Below are 20,818 nucleotides of genomic sequence, written 5' to 3' on the forward strand. Positions count from 1 at the left end.
TATCATAGGTTAATGAATTTCTCGTTTTGGGTGCATAAGTCATTTGTTTCATTTACGCTGCTCCTCATCATTCCACTTTCTTCTTCTTCTTCTTGATCTCTCCTCAATCCAACTACTCAGCCTCTGTCCAACGCATTTACCCTCCAACTCAACCATTATTCACTTAGCTCCACTTACTTCAACTTTCGTTGATCCCATCCTTCCAACCATCAAATCACTGCATGCACTCTTCCTCCACCTGATTCCTCTGCTCCTGAGCCATCACCAGCTCCATCTCCATCTCACCTATCCTTCCACACCACTCCAACACCCCACCATCTCCCAAAACTTCCACGGCCAAACATCCTGTAGAATTGCACAGACTTCCTGTAGAAACCCCTGAGTTTCCTGTAGGATCCCCTGCAGACTTCCTGTAGAAACCTGCAAACTCGGTTGCTGAGCATCCGAACGTGGTAGGCTTCTGTGGACTAATGCTGGAGACCCTCTGGGACCTCCCCCAGCCATCCTGACCTTGCCCATGCTTTCCTTCCACTCCAACCGCTCCTACACAACCAAACCCTAATCAAAAGCATCATCACAATAAATCCAACCACTTAATGAAAAAATACAAAAACATGATTTTTCAGATGCAAGTAGCTTAGATGCATGTATTTCAGTTCACTGCAAGTAATGGCATTAGTGGTAGTAGTTTCATTCACAGTTTTGCATAGTTAGGATCTAGCCTAGTCAAATTAGGGTTTACTAGGGTTTTCATGCTTTGTTGGCTTTCAGTTCCTTTCTGCAACTAGATTAGTCTTCTTTCAGTTAGCTTTCGTCCATCATTCCTAAAGCTTCTTCTGTGAGCCTATAGAAGTTGGCTTGAGCCCTAGCGGACTTGTGCCAGCTGACCAAGTGACAGCTGCGACAAGAGCTAGTACTTGTGCATACAGCACCGTCGCTTCCAAGTTTGTACGAACTACCGGGTTGATAAAATTAGAGATAGGAAGCTCCAGGAGTTGTAGCATTATTGCTACAATACTGGAGCCCACCAGAGTGATCGTGTTAGCCATCCTTGTGACACTGTCGTGATTGGAAAATTCCAAACCTTACCTGGAATTAGCTGCTACCCGAATTTATCACTCATTCCTCGAAAAACGAGTCTCCTTTAAGCTCTTTTCATCTGACTCGTAAAATATGAAAAGATTGCCGAGAAATTGGCCTCTCCAGCTCGTTAAAGTGACCGGAAGTGCTATCCCTCCTTTAGATTTTAATCTTTTTCGACCTGAGGGATTATTACACAAAAAGATCGAGCACTTGTTTTCTTCAGCTCATTAAAATTACAGAAAATTCATCCATTTTGTATTATTTTATACTTTTTCGGACTTAAGGGATTATATGACGAAAAAGGATTGTTGGAGTTTTCTTTACGTCCCTTTTTAGACTCTCTAAAATTGAAAAGGACTGAGTTATCTTTGTCGTTAAACTCGTTAAAACCGAATAGCGACAAACTTGTCCATACAGACAAGAACGAGTTTCACTATCGCCAGGCTCGTTAAAACATAGCGATGGGTTTGCCCGAAGGGAAAATTATAGAACAAGCATATGTTATCCTCCTCAAGCTTGACAAAAATAAAGAGGTACTGGTCAGCAATGACTGGGGAAAAATTGGGAAGAAAACTTGAAGAAACTTTATTGGTAGCAAGTCACTGTTGAACATGACACTTTCACTCCGCATCCAAGTCAGGTTGGGTTGTTCCATTCACTGGTCATAACACCATTGGTCCATCACACCATCCATATTTGGGGTTAACTCTACCGATCCATCATGTCAGTGTTGCTGATATGTTCAAGAGAAGTCGCTCAGAGAATTCACCTGTGTCTCATCCACTGCAATACATTTACGCTCCATTCTTTCATGACCGCCACCCTGAACCTTATATCATCAAATCGTTTTCACCTCCATTAAAATCATTTGCTCCTTTCCGTGTCATTGATTTGGGATTCACTAAGGCCCTCCTATGACGGATCGCTTCTTGTCGACATCAGCTCATTATCCAGGAAGTCGATCTAGGAACAACCCTTTCAGTACTTTGAAGCTTGCGTTCCTCAATGGCAAGTTTCTCACTTCCGGCGACAGGTTTACATCAATGGCCTTCGACCGAAAGATTTTGCGTGGTGTTCGACGCCAAGTCCCTTTTTCACACCACGTGAATTGTACTATAGTACCTTGAGGGTCATCATCATTATCGGTGATTCCTCTCGCGCCTGTTAACAACTTACATCATTGGCTGGTAATCAGGCGATGTCTTTCCATGTTCGACTCTAGAACATCTCTCACATGGATCGACTTGTACTTTGAGTGAAGATCGAACGAGATTGAAGACCCCGGATCTAGTTTCATCCATCTGGGCTATGATATATATTCAGGAAAATAAAGACATCAAATGTACATCATTGCTGCACAGATAATCATCCAATCCAAGGGATGATGGCTCTACCAGAATCATCAGTCTGCACACAGACGATTGTCTGTCTTATGTACATGAAAATGAATTTATAAAGCTGAGCATGGGAATTCCACCTCAGCTAGATCATGAAAATGTTATGAAGATAATGTGTTGTATTGTATCTTATTACAGGTCACCTTCCAGCTCGAAAAAACTTCGGATCCTCATGATAAAGCATTTCACCCGACATCAAAAGATTAACGACCTCATGCTTTAGGGGGAAACTGTTATAGACATTTTTGGGCACTGCAACCCCAATCATAAATGTCCATAAACCAAGGGCTCTTAAGTCCCTAAAAGTGTTGTTCCAACCCCTAAAAGAACAAGGTCAGCTGATTACATCATCTCCCAGAAGTTCTCCATGAAAAACTACTCAAAACTGGTCAAAACTGGACCATCTCACCTGCTCCATGGTCAAAGTGCGTTGCATCCCACCTAAATACACACGGGAGGTGCAATGCATACTGAAAAGCCCTTCTATGGGGTGCGATGGGCGAGAGTGGACAAATGGCAGGGTCAATCTATGAGGTGGAGGATCATGGAATCTTCCAGAAACTTCTCCTGTGACACTTGCCTCTCTACATTCGCCCAGGGATGAGTAAGAGATCATCAATCTCCAAGTGGAATCAAGAACTATCAGAGAGAGGACACTAATCAAATCTCAAAAGCTGACTCACCCCCCTTGCAAACATCTATATATGGATCCCTCATCCCAGAGATCCAAAGGCTGGAATTTTGTATCTTGTAAGGAAGTGTTGCTAGTTTCTTGGTGTAACATCATAGTGTTGGGTGATCTAAGCTTTTCATGAGGTGAAGAAGGGCTTTCTCGCTGAGAGGATGACACTGGGTCAGAACAATTTGTTGTAATCTTCTTTGCTATTCTTGATTATTAATAAAGATATTCAAGTTTTCCTCCACATTCTTGTGTGATTGATGATATATGCATTTGTGTGGTCAATATATATCTGGTCCTATATTGTTTATGATAGTAGATCTCTGTTCTTGGATAGTGTTATGTTGCTTTGATTCCACAGGTGCTCTTTGAAGCTGGGTAGACGAGGAAGCGAGTAGAAAAGATCTATCATAAGGGAGAGGAATCAAGCAAGGAACCAAGCGCAAGACAGAGGTTGGTCTCCTTTATTCCCCTCTTATCTACTTCTCATAAAGGAAAACGAAAGTGGTTTTAGTTTGTTTGTTTCTAAGGTAGCTACTAGCCTTAGTGGGACTAGCAGCTCTGCATAGACACTAGATTTCCCGGTAACACAAGCAATCGTCGATATCAAGGTGATCGGGTCAGTGAAACCCAAAGGATCGGACCAAGACCCCTGCAAGCAGCGATACGATATGTCGATGCTTAGGGCCGATGCGATACGCCAAAATCGGCGATCGGTACAGTCGAGGGAAAGACCCCAGGGCCATTGCAATTTGCAATCAGTGCGGACCCGACAGGAAAATAAGCTCGATTTAAGGAAATTTCAAGTCCGGGACTTCAGTTTTTTTAGTGTTTTCTATGTATTATCCATTTAAATGGAAAAAGGCCATTTTAAAGGGGTTTATTGCATAGAAAGGTCGGACGGTCAACCCGCTGATCCTTTTGAGGAAACGACTTCTATTATAAATAGACAACCTCTGATTCAAGCACGCCTGTAACCAAAAGGGACGTTATAAAAGCCCAATGATTGGAAAAAGTACAGGAGAGAGGATTTTTTGGCACACGGTTCAAGGTAGCAGCTTGTAGGAGGGCCGATTGATCATTTTGTCTGAATTGGGCAAATTTTATATGGCTTTTGCCCCTCTCAATGCGACAGGCACAGTGGTGCTATCCATTTCTCCATCGTAGTTCTCCTTTTCATAGCCATTTTCTAGAATGGAGGTATAAGACTCTGCTTTATGTAAACTGATGATTGTATTCTCTTCTTTTCATGCCATTTAATGAATGAAGGCCTCCCCATTGACCGAGCAGGGCCCAGAGACGTAGTCTGAGTTGGACGAACTCCGTTATCAAGTCTTGTTGTCTTCTTTTCATGCCTTTGTGTTTTCCTTCTTCTTTTATTGTGTGCACATTAATTTCTGTGTTAAGCTACAATTTTCACATGTGATTCTTTTCATACATCTATAAGAAAAAGATCCCTAGATCAAGTGGTATCAAAGCAGGTCTTTTTAGATGTGAATTGCATGTTTGTATGCTAACAAGAGACAAACTTCGAAGAGGCAAAGGTGAATTAGAGCCTTTCAATCCCGAAGCGGGTCATGCACATCGAAGGAGAAACATGGCAAAAGATTAAGCTCATCTTGAAGAGGAGCGCAATTTCCGCAAGACCTTCTATTCAATGGCAGAGAATATCAGTCTGTTGGTTTTAAGGATGAAGAAAGCAGAAGAGAGAAACCCAAAAGAACAAGGTTCAGCACATGGAAATGGTGGAGAAGAACCCCCTCCTTCTCCTTTCGCGAGTGAAGGTTCTCCTTTCTCTCACCACCATAGTCGCAGAAATTCAAAGGATGCATCTAAGAAACCTTTCTTTAAATTAGATGTTAATTTGATCTTCCCATGTTTAATGGTGAAAGTAATGCAGAGAGGCTTAATAATTAGATTAGGCAGATTGAGGTCTACTGCAGGATTCAGCAGATCATGGAGGATGAGGCAAGGATTCAGCGGGCCTCTCTACGGCTAAGCAACACCACTCTCGTTTGGTGGAAGAGCAAATTGCATAACAGTAAGAATGTGGGTAACCTCTTTTCCTCATGGCCTGATTTTATTCTGCATTAAAGGAACAGTTCTATCCCTTGGGATACAAGTAAAAAGCTTTAACGAATTGGCAGTATTTAAGACAAGGCAAAGGTCAAGATGTTCAGAGTTTTACAGAGGAGTTTAGAAAGCAAGCACTTAATTTGGGTATTGCACTTGATACACTGTTGGCATTATGACACAGGTTGGCGCTATGGCACTGGTGTGGCACAGGTGTTGTCCTTGATGGCAACTCACTATGGTGACAGATCTCAGTTCAGGCTCTTAGAATGAAGGAAAAGATATATACGCAGGTTCACGTAAACGAAGACGCGTATACACGCGGGTTAGACGTTACAAAGGCGCGTATGTGTATACACACACTTTCACGCAAGGAAAAGCACGTACATGTTGGAGAAATTACTTTTGGTCCATGGTATTTAGTCCTTAGTATTTGAACCTATGGTTTTGGACCATAGTATCTCGACAGATGTGTTGATCCCAAGTATTGGTTCCATGGTATTGTTTTGTTATGGTTTTGGACCGTGGTATTGAGAAAGGCCTAAGACTATAAAAGAGGAAGGAGATCATTTGGCAAAGAATCATCTGAATTATTGAATATCTGATAAAGTGCTAGAACTGGAATACTGGTGATTGGGTTATGGTGTAGATCTGGATCTGAATGAAGGAGGAACCTGAGCGCAAGGAGAAGGATAAGTTCTATTGATGGGTCATAATCTTAAGGCTTGAATAATAACATCTTTGTATGATTTTGATCCGTTATATGTGACGCATGCTTGATCTATAAATCTGGTAATCTGGGTTAACTAATGTCTGAACATTTGAAAGAGTGAATTATCCTTTATAGATCTGTACGCAGGTTCAGAGAATAGAAGGCGCGTATACACGCTGGTTTTGTGAGTAAAAACAGTATATACGTAGGTTGGTCCAAACTCAAAAGCGTATGCACGCAGGTTTCTGGTTATTGAAGTAGCGTACGTCTCTTGAATTATGTTCTAGCTTCTTCTGTTTATTGTTGCAGTGTTCTGGGTTCAAAATTTGGTGTGTGGTTACTATTACTGTGTTCTCGGTACAGCTGTCAGAGAAGTGTCAATTTGATTTAGTTTTAATTGGTGAAAAGGAGATTGTTTGATGCAGAAATTCTTGATGTTTGATTGATGTTCATGGATCCAGTCTGAAAATTTATGAAACGTGGTCCCTGGAAGAAAGAGAAGGTTGTAGCCTTCTGTAGGCCAACACCTACGTACTAGTATCTTGGCTAGTGCAAGAGCTAAGGGGGTTGTAGCTCCCTTCCAGGAGAAGCTGGAGAACGAGAGAGGGTTGTAGCTCTCTGCAGGTTGCAGCCTGCGTACTGGTAAAGGACTGCACCAGTACAGAATCATTGTAAAAAGAAGTTTCTAATTGAAAAAGATAGAGGCATATGCAGCAGGTAGTTTTCACCCACATTGGGTTTCCACCTTATATCTTGTGTTCTTGTGTGTGACTGTCTGCATTTTTCCTGTTCCTAGTTATTGTTTCTATGGTTTTAACACACAGATTTAAAATCAACATCTGAAGATTAATTAAATTACAAGTCTGTAAGTTATACGCAGGTTTCCTTTACTGTAGTTGCGTATATACGCGGTTTTCTCTAACTGAAGTAGTGTATATGATCTGGGTGTGAAAAAGAAAATAATTGACTTGATAATACTGATTCACCCCCCCTCTCAGTATTATTTCCAACAATTGGTTTCAGAGCAGGTCCTTCAGAAGAAGCTTGATCGCTTGAAGGAAGATCTATCATCATGAGCAACTACGAGAGAGAAGCATCGATCAGGCCACCAATTTTTGATGGGACCAACTTCGTCTATTGGAAGGTAAGAATTACAGCCTATCTTCAATCTCTTGGTACAGAAGTCTGGGATATCATAGATACAGGGTACACATTTCCTTCAGCTACTCCTACAGATCCGGCTGAGAAGAAGCAGTATGAAACAAATGCAAAGGCTGTCAATACTCTATTAGGGAGTCTATCTCAAACAGAATTCGTCAAGGTTATGCAGTATAAAACCGCAAAATAAATATGGGACAAGATCGTTCTGAGCTATGAAGGAGATGAACAGGTAAAACAAGCAAAACTTCAAACCCTCAGAATTCAGTATGAAAATCTCAGAAAAGTGTGGCTAACTATTTCTTACGTATAGATGAGATTGTTAATTGTATGAAAAACTTAGGTGAAGAAATAAAAGAGGTTATTGTGGTTGAAAAGGTTCTAAGATCTTTGTCCTCTAAGTTTGAATCAAAAGTTTCTGCAATAGAAGAAAAATAGAATCTACAGAACCTTACCATGTCACAGCTGCACGGAATTCTAACTGCTTACGAAATGAGGAAAGGAGGACCATCAGATAGGAGAGAAGCTGCTTTCAAGGCTTCAGGAAAAGGAGATTACTATGAGTCTAGACATATGTCAAAAGAAGAGGAAGAATCAAATTTTTTCAAGAACCTTCAACAGGGTGCTGGAATATTCAGAGGTAAGTTGCCTTTCAAATGCTTTGCTTGTGCAAGAGTTGGCCATTATGCTGCAAAATGCCCTCATAAAGATAAACTAGACAAAGGTAAGGAACATGTCAGATGGAACAGAAAGTAGAATAAGAAGAGCTATTACACGCATGAAGACAGTGATGGATTGTCAAATAGTGATGAAGATGAACGAGGTAATGATGATAGACTTTTGATGGCTTTTGAAGATGATGATTTTTTGGATGTTGTAAATGAAGAAGGGCTTTATGAAGAAATTTCTAGACTTAAAGTTTGTTTAGAGGAAAAGAATATGATTATAGATAGACAAATATAATGATAAGCTAGAATGTGAAATTGTGGGGCTTAGAAAAGAAATTGAGAAAACAAAAGCCCTTAATCTCAGATTTGCTAAAGGATCTGAAACTTTAGATGAGATTATCAAAGTGCAGCGTTCTCCACTAATCAAGACAGGTCTGGGATATAATGAAGAAGCATCTCAAGCATCCACCTCCAAAAGTTATCTTGATGCAGCAAGGAGGAGTGAACAAATTGACAATCGACAGCAAAGGCTCAATGGAGATCACCAGGTAAATCAGGGACAATTTACCTCAAGAATGAACAGAGACTACCAGGTAAATCGGGGGCAATCTACCTTAAGGATGAACAGAAACTACAATCAGCCACAGGTAAAACATTCTCAATTTGCCTCAAGAATGGATGTCAATAGAAACTACAATCATTCGGTTGGTAGATTTGATAATCGCAGGAGTTTCTTCAATGGCCAATGTTTCTCTTGTCATAACTTTGGTCACAAAGCAGCTCAATGTGTTGCCTATAAGACAATCATGACTAGAGAAGCTCAAAAACAAAGAAGTATGACTGGGATCATGAAAAAGACCTACAATAACTTTTCTGCTCTTGAAAATGAAATAGAATGTTCTATTTGTAACAACTTCGATCATGAAGATTCTGAATGCAGGAGCAGGTTTTGGCAGACAACTCAGAAGGAACAAGTCTCAAATGCCAAAACATGGAGAATGAAAGAACCGCAATCGGAAAGATGTGGGATAGCCTTATATGTAGAAGGACAAGAAAATCAATGGTATATCAACAGTGGATGTTCGAAACATATGACAGGAGATAAAGAAAAACTTCAATCATATAGTGCCTTAGAAAAGGCAAAGAAGGTCTCATTTGGAAACGACACCCCCGCGTTCATAAAAGGTAAAGGTTCTGTTCAGTTGAAAGAAAAGGTCAAAGCTGGAAATGTTATGTATGTTGATGGCTTAAAGCATAATCTATTGAGTGTCAGTCAGATGTGCGATCAAGGAACTGAGGTAATATTTAGATCAAATGGATGTACTATTCATGATCTTGATACAGGAAAAACAGTGATCAAAGGCACAAGAACTCCAAATAATTTATACATATTCAAATAAGGACAACATCAATGCTATCTAAGCAAGAATGATGAACACTGGCTATGGCACAGAAGATTGGGGCATCTTAGCTTCTCTCAGATAAGGAAAGCATGCAAATATCAGGCGGTTCGTGATCTTCTTGACATCAGAATTCCAGACAATACAATATGCAAATCATGTTAGTTTGATAAGCAAACCAGAACTAATTTCCCTAAGAAGGAAGGATCAGCTAGCAGACCACTTGAACTTGTCCATACTGATATATGTGGTCCAACTAGGAAGAAGTCACCTCGAGGTGAAGAGTATTTCATATTGTTTATTGACGAATTTTCAAGGATGTGTTGGTTAGGACTCATGAAGTATAAAGATGAAGCTTTCGAAAAGTTCAAATCATTCAAAGCCTTGGTTGAAAACGAATCAGATCGACGAATCAAATGTCTCAAATCTGATCGAGGAGGAGAATTTACCTTAGATGAATTTTTCGATTTTTGTGAAGAACATGGCATAAGAAGGGAATTCTCTGCTGCAAGGACACCTCAACAAAATGGAGTAGTGGAAAGGATGAACAGAACGATTCAACAAATGGCTCGTACTATGCTCGATGAATCTGGAACTCCCGCAACCTTCTGGGGTGAAGTCGCATTTTCTGTTGTAACTATTCTTAACAAGACAAATGTCTGGGTAAACAGCACTCAGACTCCTCATGAACTTTGGTATGGTAAGACTCCCACGGTAAAATACTTTAAAATTTTTGGAAGCAAATGCTACATTAAAAGGACTGATGAAAATATTTGCAAGTTTGAACTAGAGCAGATGAAAGCATTCTCCTTGGTTATTCTCCTCATAGCAAAGCATATAAGTGTTTCAATAAAAGACTTGGGAAGATCATTGAAAGTATTGATGTAGTGATTGATGAAGAAGGAAATACCCCCAGGCAGGAAAGATCTGAAGTTTTCGAAGATGATGAGGAATATCCAAATCAAACTCATGATGAAGAAGAAACCCATGAGGCACCAGAAGAACAAATAAGAATAGAATAAAACACTCCATCCAGATACGTTCAGAAGAATCATCCAGAATCTCAAATTTTGGGGCAGAAAGAGGCAGGGGTACAAACTAGGAGAACCATTTCAGAAACTTCAAGTTATCTTGCATTTCTCTCCTCCACTGAACCACAAAATGTAAAAGAGGCATGCAAAGATGAATGCTGGGTCAAGGCAATGGATGAAGAACTTGAGCAGATTGAAAGGAACAACACTTGGGAGTTGGTTCCTAGACCAAAAGATAAGAATGTCATAGGGATGAAGTGGATTTTCAAAAATAAGCTGAAAGAAAATGGAGATGTGGTTAGAAACAAGGCAAGACTTGTTTGTAAAGGATATGCACAACAAGAAGGCATAGACTTTAAAGAAACCTTTGCACCAGTGGCTAGACTTGAGGCTATAAGAATGTTCCTTGCTCTCTCTAGTTTTCAAAAGTTCAAAGTATTTCAGATGGACGTAAAATCTGCCTTTTTGAATGGAGACTTGAATGAAGAAGTATACATTGAACAACCAGATGGGTTCATTCTTGGAAATGATCCAAATCTTGTATGCAGACTCAAAAAGGCTCTCTATGGTCTCAAACAAGCTCCAAGGGCTTGGTATTTTCGGTTGGATGAGTACCTTCATCAACAAGGTTTTGCAAAAGGATCAACAGACATCAATCTATATATAAAGGTTGACAATGAAAAGTTGCTAATACTTGTTGTGTATGTTGATGATATCATCTTTGGCAGCAATGAAGAAGACATGAGTCAAAATTTTTCCTTGGTAATGCAAAAGGAGTTTGAAATGTCCATGCTTGGAGAGCTCACATATTTTCTTGGCTTACAAGTCCAACAAAACAAAGACGGCATTTTTCTATCACAAACCAAGTATCTCAAGCAGATCTTGAAGAAATATGGGATGGAGGATTCAAAACCAGTATGCACTCCTATGGTTATAGGATGCAATCTCAACACAAATGATGAATCAGCAGCTATACATCAACCTACCTATAGATCCATGGTTGGTAGTCTACTCTATCTAACAGGTACCCGACCAGACATTATGCATGCAGTAGGGATAGTTGGAAGGTTTCAGGCAAATCCAAAGGAAACTCATCTTCAGGCAGTCAAGAGGATCTTCAAATACCTTCAAGGGACTCAAAACTATGGTTTATGGTATCCAAGAGATACAGATATCACACTTCATGCATATACAAATGCAGATTGGGCAAGTAGTGTGGATGACAGGAAAAGCACTAGTGGTGGTGCATTCTTCATGGGTCCTAGATTAGTATCATGGTTCAGCAAGAAACAAAGTTCCATTGCCTTATCTACAGCTGAAGAAGAGTATGTGGCTGCCGCATCTTGTTGCACACAACTCCTTTGGATGATGCAAACTTTGCAAGATCTTCAAATCACTTGTACTCCACCTATTTCCATTTTTTGTGATAATACAAGTGTAATCAGCATTTGAAAGAATCCTATCATGCATTCAAAGACCAAGCACATACCTATCAAATACCATTTTCTTCGGGAACAAGTGCTTGAACAAAAGGTCAAGTTGGAGTATGTTCCCTCTAAGGAACAAGTTGTTGATATTCTCACCAAACCACTGCCCAGGGAGACATTTGAATACCTCAGACAAAAGCTGGGGGTAGTTAATGCATCATCTTGCTGCTGAAACCTGTCTGTTTCAGAGAAATGTGGTTGTACACGAGTTGCATGAGGAGGATCCGCGTACATACGCTGGTTTATGCAGGTACAGTCGCGTATATGGTGGTTTGAAGGAAATCAGTGGGACAGACTCTGGTTGAAGAGAGTCTGATATGGGTCTGACGAGAGACCATCTGGCATAGGTTCAGGGGGAGCAGATAAACTTCTAATAATGCATTGTTGGCATTTCATTAGAAGCTCTTGGTTCGAGTACACAAGCTGTTTGGGTTCAGGTGGATCAGCTGCAGAAGGAGAACAGGGTTGCTGATCTGAATAGTGTTGCTGCTATTAGTTATTGGTGACTTTCATAGTCTTGCTCTAGATATTTCGTCTCTATCTTTTAATATTATTATCAAGGTCATGTAACGGCCTATGTTGGTTTCCCCACTATGCCTGGGATGAATGTTGTAATTTTCTTGGTTGTCATATGTAAACTTCTGATGTATCCCCACTTGTTTGGGTAGATGATCCCCACTTGGTTGGGTGATGGATGTTGTATAGAGTCTTTTGGTGATAGGAAGGTCTTTTATGATGTATAAATCATTGTTCTTCGTGAAGAACATTCTTTTGTAGATCTTGCCTACAGTCAGGGGGAGCATGGCCAGCACAGCAGAGTAGAGATTTTAGCATGTACTCAGCGGGAGCATAACCCTTTGCCCTTGATGACAAAGGGGGAGAATGACTTTGAGGATCTTGGCGTTTCCATCAAGTCCAAAGGGGGAGATTGTTGGCATTATGACACAGGTTGGCGCTATGGCACTGGTGTGGCACAGGTGTTTTCCTTGATGGCAACTCACTATGGTGACAGATCTCAATTCAGGCTCTCAGAATGAAGGAAAAGATATATACGCAGGTTCACCTAGATGAAGACACGTATACACGCGGGTTAGACGTTACAAAGGCGCGTATGCGTATACACGCACTTTCACGCAAGGAAAAGCGCATACATGTTGGAGAACTTACTTTTGGTCTGTGGTATTTAGTCCTTGGTATTTGAACCTATGGTTTTGGACCATAGTATCTCGACAGATGTGTTGATCCCAAGTATTGGGTCCATGGTATTGTTTTGTTATGGTTTTGGACCGTGGTATTGTGAAAGGCCTAAGACTATAAAAGAGGAAGGAGATCATTTGGCAAAGGATCATCTAAATTATTGAATATCTGATAAAGTGCTAGATCTGGAATACTGGTGATTGGGTTATGGTGCAGATCTAGATCTGAATGAAGGAGGAACCTGAGCGCAAGGAGAAGGATAAGTTCTATTGATGGGTCATAATCTTAAGGCTTGAATAATAATATCTTTGTATGATTTTGATCCGTTATATGTGGCGCATGCTTGATCTATAAATCTGGTAATCTGGGTTAACTAATGTCTAAACATTTGAAAGAGTGAATTATCCTTTATAGATCTGTACGCAGGTTCAGAGAATCGAAGGCGCGTATACACGTTGGTTTTGTGAGTAAAAACAGCATATACGCAGGTTGGTCCAAACACAGAAGCGTATGCACGCAGGTTTCTGGTTATTGAAGTAGCGTACGTCTCTTGAATTGTGTTCTAGCTACTTCTGTTTATTGTTGCAATGTTCTGGGTTCAGAATTTGGTGTGTAGTTACTATTACTGTGTTTTGGGTACAGCTGTCAGAGAAGTGTCTATTTGATTTAGTTTTAATTGGTGAAAAGGAGATTGTTTGATGCAGAAATTCTTGATGTTTGATTGATGTTCATGGATCCAGTCTGAAAATTTATGAAACGTGGTCCCTGGAAGAAAGAGAAGGTTGTAGCCTTCTGTAGGCCAGCACCTACGTACTAGTATCTTGGCTAGTGCAAGAGCTAAGGGGGTTGTAGATCCCTTCCAGGAGAAGCTGGAGAACGAGAGAGGGTTGTAGCTCTCTGCAGGTTGCAGCCTGCGTACTGGTAAAGGACTGCACCAGTACAGAATCATTGTAAAAAGAAGTTTCTAATTGAAAAAGATAGAGACATATTGCAGCAGGTGGTTTTCACCCACATTGGGTTTCCACCTTATATCTTGTGTTCTTGTGTGTGACTGTCTGCATTTTTCCTGTTCCTGGTTATTGTTTCTATGGTTCTAACACACAGATTTAAAATCAACATCTAAAGATTAATTAAATTACAAGTCTGTAAGTTATACGCAGGTTTCCTTTACTGTAGTTGCGTATATACGCGGTTTTCTCTAACTGAAGTAGCGTATATGATCTGGGTGTGAAAAAGAAAATAATTGACTTGATAATACTGATTCACCCCCCCTCTCAGTATTATTTCCAACATACACCTGAAGTTGTAACTAAGTATATTGGCTCATTACATAGCTACATTAGGCATTCATTGTTGTTGTTTGAACCAACCATTATTGACTCAGCCAACGTAAAGGCAATTCATATTGAGAACAGGGGAAAAATGAAAGAGATGATCATTCCAAAAAACCATCGTTAAAAGCTCCCAATGGCAAATCTAAAGCGAAATGGAAAGGAAAGGAGAAGAAGGTGGCAGCAGCCAAAGAAGGAGAAAGGTCATATTGTAATCACTGCAAAAAGGAAGGCCACGATGATGATCACTATTGGAAACAGCACCTAGAGAAGCGTCCAAATAAGTATGGAGGAAAAGGGAAGCAGAATACAATGACAACTGTGCACCAAGACCTTGGATCGGATTCCAGAGATGAAGCATTAATCACAGCCGCGGAAACAAAAGGTACTCTTACACCTCATGTTAATTCTGAATCGCATGAAGGCACTAGTTCTGTAAATGAGTCCCTTCCTAATGATCGAAAGAGAATTGAACTGTTTCACATCAGAGTTGTTGTAAATCATACTAAAGTAGAAACTTTGTTTGCTACCGGATCCCAAGCAAACTTAATCACAGAATCCTTCGTAAAGAAACTCGGCTTAGAAACAAAACCACACCCGAAACCTTACCCGCTTGGATGGATACATGATAAAGAAAAACTAAATGTAACCAAGCAGTGTAAAGTAAAATTTGTGATCACTTCTAAGCTAGTGGACGAAGTAGAACTGGATGTAATCCCATTGGATATCTATGGCATGGTGTTGGGGAGTCCGTATCTATATGATACAAAGGTAGTCTTTTTCCATCATGAAAACAAATACCAAATCACAAAAGATGTGGTAGAATATATAGTAAGGGCTCATCAAACTAAAATCAATGCCAGCCTTGTAAGTGCTTGACAAATGAAATGGCTGGTGAATTCCAGTAAGGGTTGAATACTGATGGTTGTAAGGGGAAAAGAGGCAGAATTAGCTGACACTTTCCAGAGTTGTGATCAGGAACATAAACAGGAATTATCTGAATTAATTTCTAATTATGATGAGATGTTTCAGGAACCGAAGGGATTACCTCCGAAGAGGTAAATCCAACATGAAATCCATTTGCAGCATGACGCTCCTTTACCGAATATTGGCATGTACAGGATGCGACCATTGAGATGGAGGAAATCAAGAAACAGGTGTAGGAATTGTTGGACCAAGGGGTCATCAGGCCAAGCACTTCTCCTTGTGGTTCATTGATTGTCTTAGTGCCAAAGAAAGATGGCACATAGAGGATGTGTGTGGATTACTACGCCCTAAACAAAATTATAGTGAAAAATTGCTACCCTCTTCCATGCATAGATGATTTATTAGATCAGTTAAAGAATGTTGTTTATTTCACAAAATTGGATTTGTGTAGTGGTTATCATTAGGTCAAAATCGCTACCCTCTTCCATGTAGAGCAGGGCGTGTGGAAAACCACCTTCAAGACCAAACAGGGGTTGTTCGAATAGATGGTGATGCCATTCAGACTTCGCAACGCTCCAGCCACTTTTATAAGGGTCATGAATAATCTCTTTCGGCCTTTCATTGATGAATTTGTTCTTGTATATTTAGATGATATACTTGTCTTTAGTAAAAGTTGGGTTGAACATGTGTGTCATGTAAAGAAAGTGCTTGATGTATTGAAAAAAGAAAAACTCTATGTAAAGTTGTCAAAGTGTGAGTTTGGGAAAACCTCTTTGGGTTACCTAGGTCATATTGTTGGTCATGGTCAGTTAAAAATTGATCCTTCTAAAGTTGAAGCAATTGTAAATTGGCCTAAGCCTACTAGTGTAACCGAGGTCCATAGCTTTTTAGGTGCAGTTCAGTATTGGAGGAGATTTATTGCCAATTTCTCTATTATTGTAGCACCTTTGCACACATTAACAAGTGTAAAACAGGTCTTCCAATGGGGAGGAAGACAGCGGGAGTCCTTTGGAACATTGAAGGAAAATATCAGCACCACGCCAGTCTTAGCCTTACTAGATCTCCAACAGCCATTCGAGATCGAAACCGATGCCAGCGATTATGCCATGGGAGTTGTACTGAGGCAACAAAAGAAGCCGATTTGTTACCATTCTGAGAAGTTTTCTCAAGTTGTGATAAACTATCCCACTTATGACAAGGAGCTTTATGCCTTGCTGTAGAGTGTGAAAAAGTGGAAACACTACCTGATTGGCAAGGAGACCATCATCCATACGGAACATTAGCATTTTCAGTACCTTCAGTCAGAAACCAAGTTGCAGTAATCTCGTAATTTCAGGTGGATGGGTTTTCTTCAACAGTTTCATCTGGTAATAAAGTATAAGAAGGGCACTAGCAATAAAGTGGCCAATATGCTATCTCGCCCTCCTATTTATGCTTCTGTTATTTTGCATAATGCTTCATTGTATTTTGAGAGTTATGCTTAACAATATGCTAACGATGATGACTTTAAGGAGATTTATGCAAAACTAACCCATGGTTCACAGGTGGACAACTATCACTTGCAGGGGAAATTGTTGTATCACCTTGGTAAATTGTGTATTCCCACAGGGGAAAGAGTACATGTAATTCAAGAGGCCCACACCTCTCTTGTGTCTAGACACTTTGGTGTCGAAAAGACTTTATGTCATGTACAAAGATTTTGTTTTTGGCCTCATATGAAAAACATTGTGACTCGCTATGTAAAGGGTTGTGTGATGTGTTATGTTTGAAAGCCCTCTAATAGAAAACTCAGCCTCTACACACCACTCCCTATCCGAGTCACCCATGGGAAAGTGTGTCAATGGACTTTGTAGGAGGTTTGCCTTTGTCTAAAAAGAGTCACAACTATTTGTATGTCATCGTTGAACATTTTAGCAAGATGTGTATTCTTATGCCTTGTAAAAAGTAGATCACTGCAGAGCAGACTGCTTCTCTTTTATTTTAGCATGTTTGGGTCCATTTTGGATTACCCACATCGATTGTGTCAGATTGGGACTCTCACTTTCTTGGAGAGTGACCAACTTGTGGAATATGATGGACACCAAGCTGAAAAGAAGCACAGCATTTCACCCACAGACTAACGGACAGACAAAGGTTGTCAATAGCACCGTGGTACACTTGTTACGAGGCTATTGTGCGAAACATCCTAAGGTGTGGGATGAAAATCTCCCATATGTGCAGCATTCCTACAATCGAGCAGTGCATTCATCTATGTAGCCTTCACCATTTGAGACATGTTTTGGTTACCTGCTAAAGGACCCTTTTGATATGGTCTTTGGAAGGGAAGATGGCTCCAATGGATGTAATGATAGGGACAAAGCTCAGCAATTCATTCAGCAAATCCAATTGATTCACCAAGCAGTACAAGAACAGTTGGAGAAAAGTCAAGCCCGTTACAAGGCTCGACATGAAAAACACCAAGTCTACCACCAATTCCAAGTGGGCGACAAAGTGTGGTTCCACATCAGTAAGGACAAGATGAAGGGAGAAGGGAAGAAGTTGTGACCCATCCGGTATGGTCCATTCACCATATTGGAGAAGATTGGAAACAATGCCTTTCATCTTGATTTGCCGATATATATGAAGATGTACCCAGTAGTGAATGTGGAGAGCTTAAAGCTGTATGAACCACCATTAATCATGGATACCAATGAGGTGGGCACAGTTCCTACAGTTGATGATTTTGCACCAGAATATCTCGAAGAGTTACCTGAAGACATCATCCTTGACATAAGAACCAAGACTTCACAGCGAGGAGATGTGGAATACCTTCGATTTGGGTTCAAGGGAATGCACCCCAACAAGGCCAAATGGCTAGAGAAGGAAAGAGTGAGAGAAAAATTCCCTCGCTTACCAATTGACTAATGAAAGCTTTTGGCGGTCCAAAAGCTCCTCAATGGGGAGGATTGATCCAGGTGGATCTTTAGACACAGTGGCATGGAAAATATCAAAATTCAAAGTGGCAGAAAAGCAAGTATCCTAGCATCAGATCGAAGTGCTCATCACCCTGATTCCAACGGTGTGAACGGCACTCCAATCCGAGTCCGAATGATGAAGTTGTGGCAGAAAGAAGGTTGCCTTGTTCCTTTGGAAAATGAGGCTTTTTCCCTTAAAAATGGCTTTAAGCCTTTAAAAGGCAAAATCACAATCGGAGGGTCCAAAGGGGCGGACTTAAGGAGGCACAGCGGAACCCCCGATCAGCGATCTCTGATTAATCAGAGTCGGGGGCAAGCAATCGGCGATATCGGGGTGATCGGATCGGCGGATCAGGTCGGCGAAACCCAAAGGATCGGACCAAGACCCCTGCAAGCAGCAATGCAATATGTCGATGCGATAGGGCTGATGTGATACGCCGATATCAGTGATGTTGGCGATCGGCACAGTAAAGGGAAAGACCCCAGGGCCATTATGATTTGTGATCAGCACGAACCCGATAGGGAAATAAGCCCGATTTAAGGAAATTTGAAGTCCGGGACTTTGTTTTTTTTAGTGTTTTCTATGTATTATTTGTTTAAATGGAAAAAGGCCATTTTAAAGGGGTTTATTGCATATAAAGGTCGGGCGCTCGGCCCGCCAATCCTTTCAAGGAAACGGCTTCTATTATAAATAGACCACCTCCAATTTAAGCACGTCTGTAACCAAAAGGGACATTATAAAAGCCCAATGATTGGAAAAAGTACGGGAGAGAGGATTTTCTAGCACGTAGTTCAAGGGAGCATCTTGTAGGAGGGCCGATTGATCATTTTTTCTAAATTGGGAAAATTTTATATGGTTTTTGCCCCTCTCAACGTCACGGACGTAGTGGTGCTATCCATTTCTCCATCAGAGTTCTCCTTTTCATATCCATTTTCTAGAATGGAGGTACAAGACTCCGTTTTATGTAACTGATGATTGTATTCTCTTCTTTTCATGCCATTTAATGAATGAAGGCCTCCCCATTGATCGAGCAGGGCCCAGAGACGTAGTCCGAGTTGGATGAACTCCGTTATCAAGTCTTGTTGTCTTCTTTTCATGCCTTTGTGTGTTCCTTCTTCTTTTCTTGTGTGCACATTAATTTTTGTATTAAGCTGCAATTTTCACATGTGATTCTTTTCATACATCTATAAGCAAAAGACCCCTGCATCACTCTCGAAATCCTATTGTATACCTCGTCCAATATCAAAATCAGTCTCTCGAAATCCTAATTATCAGTATCAATTTCGACATCAATTTCCGGAAATCCTTATTTTAATTTTATAAAATACAGAATCACAAAATTGTTGGATGCCTCAATCAATATCAACATAGTGTTTAGATGCCTCAATCAATATCAACATCCACTTTCCATTTTGTAGTTTTTTCTTCACCTGCCTCCCATCCATTCAATAACGAATATATAGAGGAAAGCAATTCGTCTATCTAATTTTAAATTATTTTTTTCTTGCTCTGCCTTGAGAAATTTTTTACCCACTTCATTTGATATAGGGAAAATAGTTTAGGAATTTTTTCCTCAAATTTTCCATTCCTTCGGTGTATGATGTTTCCATTTACAGTTGTTCCTTGTTGAACAACTAACAATGGGAGGACATTTAGTGTGCCATGAGCTGACCCAATTGCAAGCCATGGAAGAAGTGCGTAGTATTTTGAATTGGGTGGGATGGCTAGACTATTTTGGACGTTTGCAAGGATTCGACAATGAAGTTGCACTTGAATTCATGCAGAATTTGAATGCAGGGGTAACAATGGTAAAGAATGTGTAGATATAGGTCAATGAAGAAATAATAGTAGAAGTAACAAGCCTCTCGTTAGAAGGGGAGAAATGGTACGAAGTACATACCTCACTACAAAATGCAACCCTTCTATTTTCAAATCCAGGGGAAGAACTAGTTAAGAAAGGGAAAGGGTATAACCCCAATTCACTTTTCAAACTTTGGAAAGAGCTAGCAAGCATTATTCAGTGATACATCACTTGTGACAGAAGGTATGATGTAGTTTGAGGTCGCCATCTTAAGCTAATGGCATATTTGAGACAAAAGGTAGTCCTAAACCTTCCTTATTTTCTACATTCGCTTTTACATGAAACTGCTTGTAGATTAAGAAGGTTTATGTTGAAAAATAGCAACAAGAAAATGCTAAAAATAGAATTGCTAAGAATAGCACTGTTATAAATAGCTTTCAGCCAGTGTTGATCTTAGCAACAATGGATGGAAAAATGGAAGTGCTAAAAATAGCATTTCAGGATACCTTCCTATTTTAGTCAGTCCCTAAACTAAAATAGTGAAGTAAAATTCGAATTTGATCTTAGCAACAGTTTGTAAAAATAATTAATTAATTCATATTGAGTTAATTAGTTAAGGAAAATCAAACATAAAGTCTATGTGGGGACATGCAACAGTTTCTTCATTAATTGAGGAATTTATCCATCAGTTAAAGAGATAAGAATGAGTTGTAATATTGAGTTGAAATTAGTTGAATTAGTTAACTGAGTCAAGTCCAGTTAGACAAATTCCAACAGTTTGTTGAATTAATGTAAGTTTAGTTAGTTAATTCTTGCATGCATGTAACTATTGCACTTCATATAACTGAGTATTCTCTCATAAATAACTCATGCATGTGAATTCAGACAGAGAACCCAGTTGAGATCAGATGGAGGGGCA

Source organism: Pinus tabuliformis, chromosome 4_1 (assembly GCF_031772625.1).
Source record: "Pinus tabuliformis cultivar Carrire ecotype Pingquan chromosome 4_1, CPIR1, whole genome shotgun sequence".
In the NCBI taxonomy this organism is placed as follows: Eukaryota; Viridiplantae; Streptophyta; class Pinopsida; order Pinales; family Pinaceae; genus Pinus; species Pinus tabuliformis.